The sequence below is a fragment of the Xenopus laevis genome, chromosome 2S (assembly GCF_017654675.1).
Source record: "Xenopus laevis strain J_2021 chromosome 2S, Xenopus_laevis_v10.1, whole genome shotgun sequence".
NCBI lineage: Eukaryota > Metazoa > Chordata > Amphibia > Anura > Pipidae > Xenopus > Xenopus laevis.
The window spans coordinates 101,427,705-101,445,900 of record NC_054374.1 but is presented as its reverse complement, the minus strand read 5'-3'; positions in this window follow the sequence as shown (position 1 = coordinate 101,445,900).

Sequence of the window (18,196 nt, the reverse complement as noted above, 5' to 3'; positions counted from 1 at the left end):
AAATGTTGTGCATAATGTTTTGGGCATCTATACCAGCCTTAATTCCCCCTGGGGTGGCAACTTTATATAATTAGCCATACAACTCTGTATTAAATCGTTTGAAGGAGAACTAAAGCTTAAATAAAGAAGTAGGCTAGACAAGTTGTACATTATGTTTTGGGCTTCTGTACCAGCCCAAGCAACCACAGCCCTGGGAAAGATCTGTGTCTCCAAAGGTGCCCCAGTAGCTCCCCATCTTCTTTTCTGCTGATTAACTGCACATGCTCTGTGCTGCTGTCACTTACTGAGCTTAGGGACTCACTCACAATATACTGAATATATTAATATTAAATAATCTTTTTTCCCTTTAGTCATTTACAGAGCTTTCTCTGGGGGCTTACTGTGAGTTTAGTTCTCATTTCAGCACTACAGAGTTTAAATACACTCTGATGCGGTTCATCCTATAACTTTCTCAGCCTGGGCGATAATTCTGCTGCTCAGCTGCTGTCTGGTGTTTTAGAGCAATGATGCAACTGTGCCCGCACAGGGCGACGTGGATTTAGAGTATTTTATCAGGAAGAATCTGGAGTTGTAATGGGAAAGTACTGAACAGAAGGGACAGAGTATGAGCTACTGTAGGAGGGTATAACCTTGCACTTATCAACATTGAGCATTGCTTCCCAGTTTTCAGCTCAGTTTAACAGTTTAGTCAAATATCTCTGCAGTAGGAAGTAGCAGCTTCCTGCATGGAATGAATAGTTTGCACAATGTAGTATAATTAATAAAGACAGAGACAGTACTTTCAATGCCCAACTCAAGGTCATTAATAAATAAATTTAAAAGCACAGGGCCAAGGTCAGACCCCTGTGTTACTCCAACCCCTTGGATGTCGCTCCCCATGGCCTCAAAACAGGTTTGTTTTTTAATTCCTGGCTTGTAGGCAAGTTTTGGTTGCATAAAAACAGGTGTACTACCAAAATGGGCCTCCTGTAGGCTGCCAGTCCATATAAGGGCTGCCTAATAGCCAATCACAGCCCTTATTTGACAGGCCAGGAGCATTATTCATGCTTATGTTGCTCCCCAATTCTTTTTACATCTGTATGTTGCTCACAAGTAAAAAAAGGTTGGGGACCCCTGGTCTAATCTATATCCTTTAGCCATTTCTCTGCCCAGGTAAAAATATTATGTTATTGGCCAAAACTCCTTAATTTAACCAGTACCAGGCTGTGTGGTACTGTAACAAATGCTTTTAAAGTTTAAGTAGATCACATTCACTGCCACCCCTGAGTCTAAATTCCTTCTCCACTCCTCAAAGAAGGCAAGATAGATAGATAGATAGATAGATAAATAGATAGATATTTTACACTTATTATTACATTTTCCTGAAAATTTGCTTTACGGGAAAAGAATCAGATTTTCACTATTTTTTCGGATTTTTTATCCGATTTTCACTATTTTTTTGGATTTTTCATCCGAAATTTAAGATTTATGCCCAAAAACTTGTGGGTGAAGCACAAAACCCAGCGTACATCAAAAAATCATTGGGACTTCTCCCATTGACTTATATGCAACATTGACAGGTTTGAGATGCCGGATTTTCAGATTCAGACTTTTCCATCCTTGAGGTTTAATAAATCCTTTTTTAAAAGTCAGATTTTATTTTAAAAAAATCATGTGATTTTTGCATTCAGAGTTTAGTAAATAACCCCCATAGTGTTCAGCAATCTCATGGCACCATGCCAGACTTCCAGGAATTGCAAGAAATTAAGTAAAACCATAAGTAAAAAGGTTTTGCAATCTCAGAGTTAAGCTCATTAAAGGAGAAGGAAAGCCCCAGGGCGCAAAACCCCTCCCCCCCTCCCCTGTGTTGCCCCCCCTCCCTCCTCCCCCCTGGCCTACCTGTCCCCCTGGGCAAATGCCCCTAACTTGTTACTCACCCCTCTGCGCAGGTTCTGTCCACGGAGTTCACAGTCGCCATCTTCTCCCACGCGCGTCTTCTTCCTGCTCTGACCGGCGTCTTCTGGCGCATGCGCAGTAGGAACAGGTACCGGTACAGCTCTATTGCGCATGCGCCGAATGTCACGAAGTGAAATCGGAAAACTTCGTGACATTCGGCGCATGCGCAGTAGAGCTGTACCGGTACCTGTTCCTACTGCGCATGCGCCAGAAGACGCCGGTCAGAGCAGGAAGAAGACGCGCGTGGGAGAAGATGGCGACTGTGAACTCCGTGGACAGAACCTGCGCAGAGGGGTGAGTAACAAGTTAGGGGCATTTGCCCAGGGGGACAGGTAGGCCAGGGGGGAGGAGGGAGGGGGGCAACACAGGGGAGGGGGGGAGGGGTTTTGCGCCCTGGGGCTTTCCTTCTCCTTTAAGTACCATTGTATGAAGGGTACTGCAAGGATAAGAACCAGGCAAATGCAGTACTACTAAGGAGAAAGTTACAGAACAGACTTGGTTATGCCAAACATCAGGACAGGCTGGGAGCAGACATATCTAATATACCACAACAGATCAATCAGGACAATGCATTGTGTTATCATTTAAACACTGATCAGAACTTAAAGGAATTGTTCAGTGTAAAAATAAAAACTGTGTAAATAGACTGTGCAAAATAAAAAATGTTTCTAATATAGTTAGTTAGCCAAAAATGTAAAGTATAAAGGCTGGAGTGATTTGATGTATAACAAGTCAGTCAGATCACTACTTCCTACTTTTCAGCTCTCTTGGTTTACACTGACTGGTTACCCTGGTTACCAGGCAGTAACCAATCAGAGACTTGAGGGGGGGCCACATGGGTCATATCTGTTGCTTTTGAATCTGAGCTGAATGCTGAGGATCAACTGCAAACTCACTGAACAGAAATGTACCATGTGGCCCCCCTTCAAGTCGCTGACTAACTCAGAGTTATAGAGCTGAAAAGCAGGAAGTTGGATTCTGGCTGTTTTATTAGACATCTGTTCACTCCAGCCTTTATACATTACATTTTTGGCTAACTAACTATTCCTTTAAGGCTGAACAGTTACCCCTTTATGGTTGATTTCAATTCCTACACAAATCAAGTGGCAAACAGTAATAACAACTGAGATACTCAGGGGCCTATGAAGTCTCAGATTTTTCTGGTCGAGTTTTAAAGGGGAAAAATATCACAATTTTCAAAGGAAAAAAAAATCAGAATCTGAAAATACTCCAGCTAAATCTGTTGAAGTCAATGGCAGATTGTAAATGGGCTTTAAAGGACAAGGAAAGTCTAAAATAGAATAAGGCTAGAAATGCTGTATTTTGTATACTAAATATAAACATGAACTTACTGCACCACAAGCCTAATCAAACAAATAATTTATGCTTTTAAAGTTGGCTACAGGGGGTCACCATCTTATAACTTTGTTAAACATCTTTGCAAGACTAAGTGCACATGCTCAGTGTGGTCTGGGCTGCTTAGGGATCGTCATAAACAAAGCTGCTCGAGTTCTGCATGGCTGGTAAGTAAGGTGGGGGCTCCCCCTGCTGTTTATAAGTATGATTGTTTCCCTGCTCAGCAGTTAGGGACCTTTTGACAATTCCTATCCACAGCAGTAAATGAAGGGAGAATTTCACTGCATACAGTCAGGTTTCTTATAAAAATGGTATACATTTTTTAATTAAAGTATATTGGAGGTAGGTTTCTTTTTCATTAAAGAAAGTAAAAATGTGATTTTATTTTTTTGCCTTTACTTGTCCTTTAACAATTGGAAGATGTTTTTGCCTTCATGGTGGATCTCGAAGATTTCAGGCTGTTTGATGCTGGTTTTCGTACGATAATCCAATAAATTTGAGTTTTTAGGGGGACAATTCGATAAATTTATTGAGACTTTTCCCGCATGGACTTTTTTAATCCAAATTGTTAGTAAATTAAGCCAGATCATGGTTGGGAGTTAAAGGAATTGTTCAGTATAAAAATAAAAACTGGGTAAATAGATAGGCTGTGAAATATAAAAAATGTTTCTAATATAGTTAGTTAGCCAAAAATGTAATGTATAAAGGCTGGAGTGACTGGATGTCTAACATAATAGCCAGAACACTACTTCCTGCTTTTCAGCTCTCTTGGTTTCCACTGGTTACCAATCAGCGTCATCATCTATTTACCCAGTTTTTATTTTTACACTCAACTGTTCCTTTAAGTTGAATTTGTTTTAATAAAACAAAATGAGAAAAAGATGACTTTCAGTAAATATGCCCCTTACTATAACAAGAAGCCCTCTAATGGCTGGAGGTAAAACTCACCACAGGGAAAAAGAAGCAGGAACAGGGTTAAGAATCAGGAACAAATAGCCAGGACAAGACAGGAACAGGGTTAGATTTTAGGAACCAAGGTAAACGAAACAGGGAGGCCTATTTATCAAAATTTGGTTTTATGAAATTTGAAGATCTACTTCGATTAAACGCACAATTTAAAAAAAACACAAAAGTTACCTAAACTAAGATGATTACAATTGTGAAAAAGAAAAACTTGAAAACCTCAGATTTGTGTTTTACGCATCATTTTTAGTGATTTTACAAGCTTTTTCAAACCATTTTTCACATTCATGATTTTTAGTGCAAACAATTTTAAAATCATGGGAAAAAGAACATTGATAAATAACCCCTTAGTTAAACAATTTTGGCTTATTACTCACAAACCTTTAAAGCATTCTCTCCACACGGTGAACACTTGGTCTTGTGGGGGTCTGGGTCCACTGGGGGGGCTGCCACAGCAGAGCCCCCTCCCTCTCACTATCCCCCCCCAATGGTTACCCCCTTCGGCTGCAAATATTGCTCTGTCCCCTGCACCAGGTCCGGACGGAGAATTAAAATAGGCCCTGGCATTTCAGGTACACAGAGGCCCAATCAGCCCACAAAGAGGCCCAAACAGCCCCCACCAGCCCACGAAATACTGACTTTCTATGGGACCTTATAGCAGCCCCTCTGGCATTTGCCAGAACCCACAGATTACCAGTCCGGCCTGCCCTGCACCTTACCAGTGCATACTTGTGTTTGGGGGGGAGGGGTCAGAAGCACAGAAGAGAAGACTGCTGCTGGCTGTGTGGAGCAGGGCCCATCAGGTTTTTTCCCAGTGTCCTGTCAGTGCAGCCTGACTCTGGTCTTGTGTCTCCATACACTACTAGCTCTACCCTTCTAAAGCTTTCTGTGTTTCCTCTTCTCTCTCTCTAGCTCTCTCTAGTGGTCAAATACTAAAATTAACGTCTATCTAAACTAACTCTTATTATTATAGGAATATTATAGGAGTATTATATAGGAAACTGGCACAGTATAATATATTGTTGTACCACAGTTGTATTCTCATGTCCATGTTGTGTCACCCTACAGGTTCACCTGCTGCCATAAGAGGTAAAGGTACGTTGGCTACAATAATGTACTGCATGAAAATCAGTGTAGTATAGAAAACAATCTATTAGCTGTGTTACACAGGCCATTTTGTAATTTAGTACAAGTGGAGTAGTTAACCTAGAAGATTAGTGGAAAAGTATAAAGTTCCTAGTGGAAATGTACTTTAAAAGTTCCATTTACCAGGAAGAATGACTTACAGTGCATATTAAATGGAAGTTTCCATTTGAATCAAAACAGCTGCATAATTCACTTGGAGAACCTTATGCCTATGGAGCTCTGGGCATTTTGCACATCCAGTGGAACACAGCCCTGCCCATTCAAAACACTGCCTCCCTGTCACCACTTGTCATTAAATAAATAAATTACAGCATACCTCAAAAGTAAAATAGACCATACGCTCAAAGAATGATTTTAGAGTAGCTGGGTTTATGTTCGGTGCTGCTGAACCAATAACTAGTCAACCCTACAACGTAGCTGATGTTGCTACATTGACTGTAGCATGTCAACCTTTGAGTCACCCATTTTTCTGAGAACTGCACTTAAAGGGGTGGTTCACCTTTAAGGTAACTTTTATTATGTTATAATTATAACTGCCAATTCTAAGCAACCTTTCAAATGGTTTTCATTGTTTATTTTTTATAGTTTTATAGTTATTTGCCTTTTTCTTCTGACTCTTTGCAGCTCTCAAATGGGCGTCGCTGACTCCCTTCTAAAAAAACAAATGCTCTGTAAGGCTACAAATGTATTGTTATTGTTACTTTTTTATTACTTATCCTTCTATTCAGGCCTCTCCTATTCATATTCCAGTCTCTTATTCAAATCAATGCATGGCTGCTAGGGTAATTTGGACCCTAGTTACCAGATTGGTTAAGATGCAAATATCATTCTCTACACATTATATTAAAAGTTATCTCAAAGGTGAACAACCCATTTAACTCTACAATAAACTATAAAGTACAACTTAATACACCCATGCAAAGCACATAAATACAGATTTTGGGAAGAGTGTGCGTGATACATAATACATTCAGCAAATTTTTAATTGCAGTTCGCAATTTGTCCACATGATGGAACCCTTAACTTAAATGTGATGCTGAAGCTTACTACAATGCATATGCTTTTTTGAAGTTTATTCCAACAATGTGTTTATCCCAGGCCCAGACTGGCAATCTGTTGGTTCTGGCAAATGCCAGAGGGGCTGCTATAAGGTGCCATAGAAAGTCAGTATTTAGAGGGCTGGTGGGGCTGTTTGGGCCTCTGCGTCGGCTGACTGGGTCTCTATGTATTCGAAATGCCAGGGCCTATTTTGACTCTCAGTCCAGACCTGGTTTATCCCATTTTAAAGCAATAAGATAACATAAATGCAGTCATTATTTAGAATTGGCAGTGATCCACACTGCAATATTTATAGCTACAGGAATCATGGAGTATTCTAGCTAATAGATGTTTCCCTTTTGTGCAGGCAAATCTCACAATTTCTGCTTGTATAGAGCAGAACTCTTATGCACTTTGTTTTTATTGTCCATCCCTTCCCTGTTAAAACAAAATAAAAAGATACTTTAAAAAAAAGAGTTACAATATACATTGTAGTCTGCTTTGATTTCTTAATCACACAACATTTACAGTGGCATTTTAATAGTACAAGGTTGTCCTAGTACATATCAGGAGGATTCACCTGGGGTTTGAAGATGGGGGATATGTGGTTCATGCTCTGGGTGTGCTTCCAGCCAGGGGGACCATATTTTGCCAAATTTATTGGGGTGTCCTCTGCCTTCATATGTCAATTTTATATTAACCAGACTCTTGTTTATTAGAGATAGACATTGTTGCATTGTGGGGGGTTGAAATGACATCCATTAACACTGATTTCTTAGCATAAAACAAAATAGTTTTGACAGAGATTCTGGTTCTAACTAGAGGGAGCAAACCCTCAGGCACACTTCTGGTGTACATGCCCTAGGAAATGCCAGAGAGCACTCCCAAACCATGTGGTAGAAGGTAGCATCAGGTTGTTGGCATTAGGGGCATCTAGCTTCAGGAGGGCTACCAAATTTTTTAAGTTTGACTGGAGTAACATATAACTGATGGGTGAATTTGAACTGGATGAGCCGGTCCCTGGTCAAGATCAGGAAACCATAGAGGCCCTCGGTGGTCTCATCCCAGTCATTTGGGTCTAGTGATGGAATTTCTGCCTGCCATTTTTGTTTGCCTCTGTCAAATGGGGCTGGGTGGCAGACTATGAGTGATCTATATAGCCTAGAAACCAATTTACCCTTGTTACCATCCCATAGGGATTCCTCAAACCTGGGAGAGTCATATGTAATTTGAAGGGAGGAAAATTGCTTTCGGAAAGGTCTCCCTGAGCTGGAGGTATCTAAACCACTGGATACTTTGATTGTTGTTTAAGTTGATCCATGGTAGGACATTTAGTGTCAATAAGAAGATCACAGAGGAATCTAATCTGCATTTGGGCCAGTAGTTAAAATCCTGCAATCCCTGAAGCTGGGGAAGATAAGCATTCTTCCAAAGAGGTAAGCGGAGGGATTTGAGGGGTGCAGATGTTTGAGATTTTGCATGTCAGTCTCCATGCATAGTGTGGGCCAGTAAACATAATTGGTAGTAGTCTCTAAGTTTTCTGTAGGGGACATTGCAGAGCGCCTCAAGTGAGCCCAGCAGTGTGCCCAACAGTAAGCTGTTGGAGTTGTCCTTTTCAGGGTGGAACCAGGAGTGAATATGGTATAGTTGTCCTGCTATATAGTATAGGAATGGATGGGAAAGTCCCAGTCCCCCCCTGTCAATGGGAGCTGTGGATGGCTTATTGGCCCAAAGGAATGGGATAAGTATAGAGGGCAAAATCTGGACTGGTGAGATCAGCAGCACATATAGAATTTTTGTCAGATATATCATTTATATATTGACCAGTCCCCAAATTGTTATTGGCAGTTTGGCCCACGTTAGCAAGGCTTGCGCAAGGCGCACTAGGATTCGCTGTATAGAAGGTAGTGTCTTTGGCAACATTGATGCCCAGGTATTTAAATTGTGAGACACATTTCAAGCCTTTGATTGTGTCAGCCTGGGTTGGGGAGGTGTCTAATGGCATGATCACTGATTTTTCTATGTTAACGGCTAGTAAGGAGAAGTCCCAAAATTCCTCTAATACCTCTAGGGTATTTTCCAGAGGGTGGTTGGGGTCAGCTAGGAACAGCATTAGGTCATCCGCGTAGAGTGCTAATTTAAGAACCCTAATGCACTTTACATAGTAACATAGTAAGTTAGGTTGAAAAAAGACACACATCCATCAAGGCCAACATTTTAAGTCTATGTAACCTGCCTAACTGCTAGTTGATCCAGAGGAAGGCAAAAAAACATTTGAAACCTCTCCAATTTGCCTCAAAGGGGATAAATTCCTTCCTGACTCTAAGATGGCAGTTGGACTAGTCCCTGGATAAACGTGTACTATGAGCATTTTGACTTGGGGTTCCAAGTGTTAAACAGCAGAGAAACAAGACATCAGTCATTTTATCAAAATCATGCTTCAAATACAATAAACAATATTGTTTGTAGTTTAGGCCAGTGTTGAAAATGAACTGGGATTATAAGAAAAATGTGTCATAAACATGTTTTTATTAAAAAGCAGTATGCTGGGAATACTTTTAAGTCTTACATAAAAGTTCTTCTGTGTGCTTTACCTTTAGTGGGAAGCAAGAGATTTACTGAACAGCACCACCAACTCTTTATGTAGTTGAAAAGCCTTTATTAATGCTTTTGTGGGCATCACCGCAACGGTTCATGCCATGCGGTATTTTATCACGCATGGCCTGAAACGTTGCGGTGATGCCCATAAAAGCATTAATTAAGGCTTTTCAACTACATAAAGAGTTGGTGGTGCTGTTTAATAAATCTCCTGCTACACAGTTTTGCCAATGGAAAGTGGCCATTGTAGAACGTGCACCATCTTTTAAGAAAAGTTAGAATCGATGTGCTGACTACTCCTCTTCTACAGATACTGTAACCTTTAGTGGGAGGCAGGGAAAAGCATGCAGTTCCTAACTGGAGCATGTCTGCATCAGATTTCTATGGCTGGGTGGAAGAGCTGCGACCAAATGGCTGCCTATGATAAGTCTTAAGGAGTTGGCCAGAATCTATTGGGCACATTTTCCAGTTGCGTCCCTGCTTGCTATGATGTACCTGAAGAAGAAGAATAGACTTGACAGCTTGGTCTCAAAACTGAAACATAAATAAATCCTTTATTTTTACAGTGGATAGTTTCCCCTGATGGATCTTTTATAGTTTTATATTTGGGTCTAAAGTGTCTTGTCTTAAATCCTGATAAATAAATTCTCTATTGCACAACCACATGTCCAGGACTAAATACTTTCTGTGGAAAAGTTACTCCTTTTGAATATTATCCAACATTTCCACTTCGGTAAAGATTGCTTCAATGCAAGAATAAATGCATACAATAGGGTAGAATCCAGTTTCTGTATCTCAGATGCAATACCTCTATTTAAAGCTTGTATTCCCTCATTAAAGGAGGGTGAAAAAGCAAAACAGTATGTGCATATTTATTTTATGGGTCCAGAAGTAAAATACATTATATTTTTCTTGGAATATAGTGCTGGAAAATCACTTTGCAGATAAATTAAATTGTAAATTGCTAGGAACTAAAGCAAAAGAAACAGATTTTTAAAATATACCATTTCAATGTTCCACATGCAAACGCAAGCATTTAATGATATGGTTAGATGAGTGCCGAAAGCTTACGATCATTAGATGTGCAGCAGCACTATGGCGCAGAATAAATAATAAAGTAAATATACCTATTATCCATACAGGTATGGGACCTGTTATCCAGAATGCATGGGATCTGGGACTTTCTGGATAATGGATCTTTCCATAATTTGTATCTTTATACCTTAAGTCTACTAGAAAATCATAAAAAACATTAAATAAACCCAATGGGTTGGTTTTGCTTCCAATATTTTTGTATCAAGTACAAGGTACTGTTTATTATTACAGAGAAAAAGGAAATAATTTGTAAAAATTTGGATGATTTGGATACAATGGAGTCTATGGGAGATGGCCTTTCCGTTATCCGGAGCTTTCCAGATAACGAGTTTCCAGATTATGGATCCCATACCTATATAACTTTCAGAAAAAAACATACTTCTTTTGAAAACAGAATATCTGTGCCATAATCTCTTAATAACTTACACTGTCTAACGTCTCTTAGAGTATGCTATAACAGCAGCTACCTGTTACTGTTAATTTATAGGGTTCCTTATACACAACTTTACTCATTTTCTAGTTATCTTAGGGATCTTCTCACTGATACTGACCCACATGGAAAAAGAAGAGGCATTCGCAAGAGTTTTTTTAAGGCATAGAGCAGGCCCGGATTTACAAACTTGCCGTCCCTAGGCCGGCTCTACTCATCGCCCCCGCTCCCCTGCCAGTGCCGTGCCCTTCGCTTCCCCTGTCCAGCACTGTTACCTCCACTTCCGGTTCCCCCTGTCCAGCGATGTCCCCTTGCCTTCCAGGGCCTTCCGCTTTCTGTGCGTGCGCATGCGCATAGCTTAACACTCTTAAACAGCACTGTGCCGTCCCCTTCGCTTCCCCCTGTCCAGCTCTGTAGCCTCAACTTCCGCTTCCCCCTGTCCAGCGATGTCCCTCCCCTTCCAGGTGCCGTCCTCTTCCCCCTCAGTGTGTGCGTGCGTGTGCGCACATCTTAAAGGGGACCCGTCACCCAAAAAAATTATTAAAAATCCTATCAGATTAGTCAAGGAAAATGAACTTTAATTACACTATATAAATTATTTGAATCTGGTTTCCTTAAGTCTGGGATTTCAAAATGATAGCAAGCAGGCAGCAGCAATTTTGTGGACACTGTTATTAAGACAAGTCTTGTATCATCTCAGAATCTTGTTTGTGCATCAGAATGGGGGACCTGATGTCCATCCCCATGTCCTGGTTACACAATTAAATGGTTAAGAGAATGGGGGAATGTGGGGAGAGCTGTGACATCTAAGAAGTGCTGAATTGAAAGTGAAAGTAATTGTCTGCCCCGCCTCTATGCCATGGGCATAGAGGAGGGGCAGACAATATTTGATTGACAGCTGAGATGTTTAAATGAGCTTACAACAGCTACGAATGCTTTAATAAAAAATAGAAATTGGATTTCATGTTTAATTTGAAAAGGACTTTTATTATACAGATTTTTGTGTCTGGGTGACGGGTCCACTTTAACACTTGGGAACAGCACTGGAGACTGACGTGAGTCTCCAGTGCCAGTTACTGATGCGGCTGGGCCGCCCCTGAAATTGGGCCGCCCTAGGCCCGGGCCTATGTGGCCTTGCCACAAACCCGGGCCTGGCATAGAGCCTATATTATTAGTAAAGCAAAATATGTGCACAGTTTTTGGGGGCTTTCTTAGGTGTAAAACACACACATTATGCAGTTTGAAATCTAATTCACCCCTAGTACTGTAACTTGCTGCCCTAAGCATGGTTACTTTCATTGGCCACAATTTGTCCTTTCTCATTTATATCATTTTTCCTGTGCAGTGTTTTCAGTTATTGCCTTACTTATTTTATACAGTGCCAACATATGTAGCCTGCATTAAAGAGAGAAAATGGAATCACTGTGACTGAAATTAAAATCCACACTTTTTTCTATCACTATTTCGGTCCACTGTATCATTGTAAATCTTTATCAACATAATCAGTCTATTTCAGGTTGGGCATGACAGAGGAAGATAAGGCCTTTTCAAGGTGATATTGTAATTATGTTAAAGATGATTGTATACATTATCTGTTATTGGCTTGTGCTATTATTATATAAGGAAACCTGACTGACATATATAAGCATATGGTAGTGACACACTCTGATTCTGAACCCCGTCTCCTTTCCCTGCTGCATGATACTTACCTATAAAATCTGGCAGCAGAGGTGGGGGGCCCTGGAGCGATGCCCGATGGAAGTGACTCAAATGCGCGTTGCATGCGATTACGTCACATGCATGCACCTAAGGGGCACTTACAGTTCTGGTGCCTTGGGCAGCACCAGACCTAAAAACGCTGCTGGATGGGGATGTACCTCCCTCCTCCTGCACCCCACACATAAAGTGGTACTGACCGCAGGTAATTTTGTATTTGTGGGTGAACATAGAGACCTGCAGTAGTTCTTCAACAGGGTAATGCATTGCAAAAGGTCCAAGAAAAGAGCATCATTTGTCTTTTTTTTATACTTTGCACACTGCCTTAGAGGTTGTATATTACCCATAATAACGTTGTGGCTGGAATGTAATTGGAACTAAATCGTATTCCTTCCTTATATCACTAGTAAATGTATCTTTATATTTCTGTATCCACTAGTTTTTTATTATGCGGTACGTATGAGAACCAAAGAGGTAGTGTATTTCTGCAACCAGGGCTAAAGTAGAAGGTACCAGAGGAATGATCTCTCTATTAGTCTCCAACATGTGGACTGATTCCCTAGGCATTCGTAATAGGAATTCATAGGAAATTGTGTTGAAAAGATCCCTGGGACAGGGAGAATTGCTTTACCCAAGAGGACACAATGGTGATATTAGATCTACGCAAAGTCACTGCTGTACCAGAAGTAGAGGGGCAATAATGATGTGATGGCACAGGGAGATATCTGGATGTCTGCAAGCACTGGCACAATGTCAGTACATCATATAACCCATACAAGTATCTGTTTTGCTAGTTTCTCTCCAATTCATTGCAATAAAAATAATACAGGGACATTATCATAGCTGCACTCTGCCTGCAAGCACACCCACACAATCAGACGGATGTTTTTTTAAAGGGATACTCTCATGGGAAAAAATGTTTTATTTCAAAATGCATCAGTTCAAAGTGCTGCTCCAGCAGAATTCTGCACTGATATCCATTTAATTTAATTTTGAAATCTGACATGGGGCTAGACATGTTGTTAGTTTCCCAGCTGCCCCAAGTCATTTAACTTGTGCTCTGATAAACCTGTCACTCTTTACTGCAAGTTGGAGTGATATCACCCCTTCCAGCAGCCTAACAACAACAGAACAATGGAAATGTAACCAGATAGCAGCTCCCTAACACAAGATAACAGCTGCCTGGTAGATCTAAGAACATCACTCAATAGTAAAATCCAGGTCCCACTGCAACACATTCAGATACATTGAGTAAACAACAGTCTGGCAGAAAGCAATTCCATCCTGAAGTGCTGGCTCTTTCTGAAATCACATGACCAGGCAAAATAACCTGAGATGGCTGCCTACACACCAATATTACAATTGAAAAAAATACACTTGCTGGTTCAGGAATGAAATTTTATATTGTAGAGTGAATTATTTGCCGAATAAACAGTGTAATTTAGAAATAAAAAATACATCATAAAAATCACGACAGAATCCCTTTAACAACATTCATATGTGGCAGTCTATAGAGGACTCGGCATGTAACTGCACTTCTTGCAGGTACATAAATGTGTAGAGGAGAAATGTTTCATGTATACAATAGGCCAAAGTATCTTTACAATATGTCAACAAGCAATAGGATGTAGTTTGCTACATATGGCCTTGGGAATAATCTCATCATCATTATAATGCAAGGAGATAAAGCACAGCTGCTTTCCTTGACTCTAATGTCAAGAAATAGACACAGATCACAATGCAAAAATCTCAAAACAATGTAAAAAATTAGGAAAATTCCTCAGTGAGTGGCCAGAGCAGAAATGTCATTATTTCTCTCAGATGTTTCTCTCAAATCCCTACATCACACAGCAATTTCACAAGTGTCATCCTGGAAAGCTATGACAATCCATGAGCCCCGGAATTTTCATTAAAAATCCACAATCCACATTGTTGTTTTACAATTTACAGACAGAAAATGTTTCTATCTGATAACTTTCCATCAGAACAACGTGCATAGTAGTGCTTGTTTTTTTTTGGTTGTAAAGTAATAAAAATACCGGAGCAAGGTTCTCTCTCATTGCCCAATTTGAAAAGCACTTGTCTGATGTAAGAAATGTGGCTGCTTTATAACGTTCCAAACAAAACCTATATACTATAAACTATATATTGGACTATACCTGTTGCCAGCCAAAAGGATAGCTAGCAGTAGTTAACAATCAGGGGCAGATTTATCAATGGTTGAAGTGAATTCGAGGGAATTTTCAAAGTAAAAAAATTCGAAATTCGAAATAATTTTTTGGATACTTCAACCATTGAATAGGATACTACGACTTCGAATTTACTTCGAATTCGATTCGAAGTAAAATTGCTCGAATATTCGACCATTCGATAATCGAAGTACTGTCTCTTTAAAAAAACTTAAACTTCAATAGTTCACCAAATTAAACCTGCCGAAGTGCTAGGTTAGCCTATGGGGACCTTCAAATGCATTTTTCTAAGTTTTTTGTAGTCGAAGTAAAAACGCTCGTTCGATCGCTGAAATCGTTTGAATCGTTCGATTTTACTTCGACCGCAAAACGGTCAAATTCAGTAAAAAAAACTTCAACTTAGATATTCGAGGTATAGCCATTTGATGGTCGAATTTTGAAGTATATTTCACTTCGAAATTCGACCTTTGATAAATCTGCCCCTCAATGTTTTCTTTGAAATGTACAGTTTGCAACTATATTACTATAATAAAGAACAGCAAAGATTTGTTTTCTATTGATTGGATTCCACCATACCCACAGGGCAGCTAGCATTGTATCTTTACATGGAACTTTTCTTCACGCAGAAATTGAATGAATAAAGCATTTCAAATTCCTTCTTGGATAGTTGCTCTTGTTGTCTCGGCTGCTATCTATGAATCGATTTGTAATTGTCCACTGTGTATTTTAATGATTTATTTTCACGCTTTTTTATTTGATGTATGGCAGTTACCTTGTTTTCCATTGATCTGTTTTGTTTACTGTTTAATGTTTCTCATACTTTCTCACATTTTGCTCATTTGCTTTATTTTTAAAGAAATTGATTTACAGCAGTGTTTCCAATGACAATGCAGGAAGACTTTCTATGCCTACCTTAGGGAGCTGATGCTTTTCATTATATCCTTTGCCCTGTGTTTTCTTCAGGCACAGCCAGTGAGAAAATCATTCCAATTATATTTTCCATTTCCTTTCAATCAGGCAGGTTATGCAGCTCTGGGCGGGTGGCATAAGTGGAAGGTGGGTGACTAGCTCCCACTTGTTCCCCATGTAGATAGGCAGGATTGCTGGGGCTAGTTTGGAAGGGAGGGTTCATGGGATATCCGTGATTGGAACCTAATGCGCTTTAACTTTGATTGAGTAACGAATGCTCACAGTCACCATCGATCCTTATGCTTCTAGAATTTTAACATTTGTGTATTTTAGGGACGCGGCCCCACACTGCTCCCATGGGAAAGGGGGAATGCGTCTTGTTTCTGTGGCAGAGTTTGTGTTTTTAGTTTGAATGTTAAAATTATTAAAGGTTAAGTTTTAATTAATGAATTAATTAATCTGAACTGGTTAGCTGGAAGCCCTAGGCTATATAAGCTTTCTTTTGTATTTGGCTCTGTTTGGCTTCAGTTGTTTTGTCTTATTAATTCAGGTTATGCAGCTCTCACACACTTTTGCCACCAACAACGGATTTGCACCTTTGAATATAAATAATATATTTGACATTTAAGGGGGTTATTTACTAAACCCCCGAATGCAAAAATCACGAAAAATTTATGATTTTTTTTTTTATAAAACCGGACTTTTAAAAAAAAAAAATCACAATTTTTTTGGAATTTATTTAACCCCGATGGATGGAAAAGTCAGAATCTGAAAATTCATCATCTCAGACCTGTGGAGGTTGCATATAAGTCAATGGGAGAAATCCCAATGATTTTTTGATGTGCGCTGGGTTTTGTGCAATACCCCAAAGTTTTTGGAGTTTTCGGGTGAAAATTCAGAAAAAATAGTGAAAAACTGATTTTTTCTTAGAAAACTTAGATGTTCAGATATGCGTTTCCTAATAGGTCTAATGGCTTGTCACTCACACTCACATGTAGCCAGATATATAACCCTGCTGGTACCACAATTGGTGTAAAATAAGATCCTATACTTCCTAGTATTACTACCCATAAACACTTGGGGTTGGTGCATGTATTTACAAGCATGCCAATGAGTGCCACCACACCTGTAACTCCCCTTAACATCTAACCAATGGGTGGATCTAGAAAGGCCACTTATATAGTATAGACTAGGGGAGACAAATGAGCCTACTTCTCCCCCTTTTTAAACGCAAAACTTGGTTATGCATGTAATAAGGACTTCAAAATATTTTTGTCACAAAAGACCCCAATGACATAAAACAATTTTCAGCACCCTATACCTATCTTTTGAAAAGGTGGTAATACCAGAGGAAATACTGAATAAATGCTATTGTGATAACCATATGGGGTCACATTTCTGATCCCTCTGGTATGTAATAAGTTGGCCATTCTGGCAATGCAGCCCTATCATATGCGAATTTAATATCATTTGGATTATAGCTTCTTTGGATAAACCTACCCCATAATAACATAGCTTATGAGTTGAAAGATTCCCAAGAGGTGCAAATCCTGCACAAACAAAGAAACTGCTCCACAGGGACACCTCTCAGAACACTTTTTGGGAGGCCGCTGTTGACGTGCAGGTGCAGCAAAGTATTGCGAGTAATAGGTTTACGACATAGATCTGTGAAAACTTGCTCATTACTCACTGTTTGTTTGACTTGAATTAAAGTTGGTGGAGAATTTTGTGTGCGTTCTTGGAGTTTCACAGTTTTCCCCCGGGAGCCAGAAGGGGTACCCGAAAATCCGACTACTAGTTCTCAGTAGTTTCTTGTGCAGCGTTTACCTTTCTTTGTGGAGCTTCTGGCTCCTCTGCTATCTACCCTTAGCCTATCTCTCAGTTCTAAGCTGTAACAGGAGGTAGCCTTCATAGTTGCACAAACTTTAATTCTTTCCCTGGTGAGGCCTCCTGCATCACACTCTTTAGCACCATCCACTCCTTTTTGTCCAAGTTGGACTAAAAGAGGTTGATCCTTGGAATTCCTCCACTTTTAAAGATTAGGGTGCACCTGACATCACTGGCCAATAAGAAACATCTACTGTTGCTTGTCATAAGGGACACTTTATCATGGGGACCTAAATCCTCTTTCCTGCCAAAACCCTTACCCCCTTTAAATCAAATCAAAAAGCAAGACAAGACCTTAGTGATTAGAGCTCTTGCACAATGCCATATAGCTGCCACCTTCCCATGGGAGGTTAAAACACCCATAAATCCCCCAGGAGTTTACAGTATTTTAACCCAATATTTTGTTCAACAAAATCTAAATGAAACGTGTCACATCTGTTATTCATCTGTTATTCATATGACTGTTACTGGGTTTATTTGAATTTCAAGTAATCTGTGGAAGAGAGATATAGAAGCAGAGCCAGATGAATGGCAAAGTACTTAACAGGCTGCTTTCAAAGAAGCGATCCAAAAATGACATAGAAAAAAATGATTCAGGCCTATTCCACCTTATCATATTTACACAGTTGTTTCCAATCTCTTCTGAAAATGACTGGTGCTGCAACTGTGTGTACTGAATCTGTGAGATTTCTTCAGGTTTCGGTAATAACGCTCTACTTAAAGGGGTATATTTATTATGTTGTGTTAAACTAAATTCAACAAAAAAAAAAAAAAGCTGTGTAAAATAAATGGTGAATTTATCAAGGTGTGTATAATTTTACACACACCAGATGTGAGTTATTTTACATTGCTCCCGGCAGAAGTCACTAAGACAAAACGCATAAACATTTTTTTACAGATGAAGCCTGGCGATGTGCGGTGTATTATTCCGCTG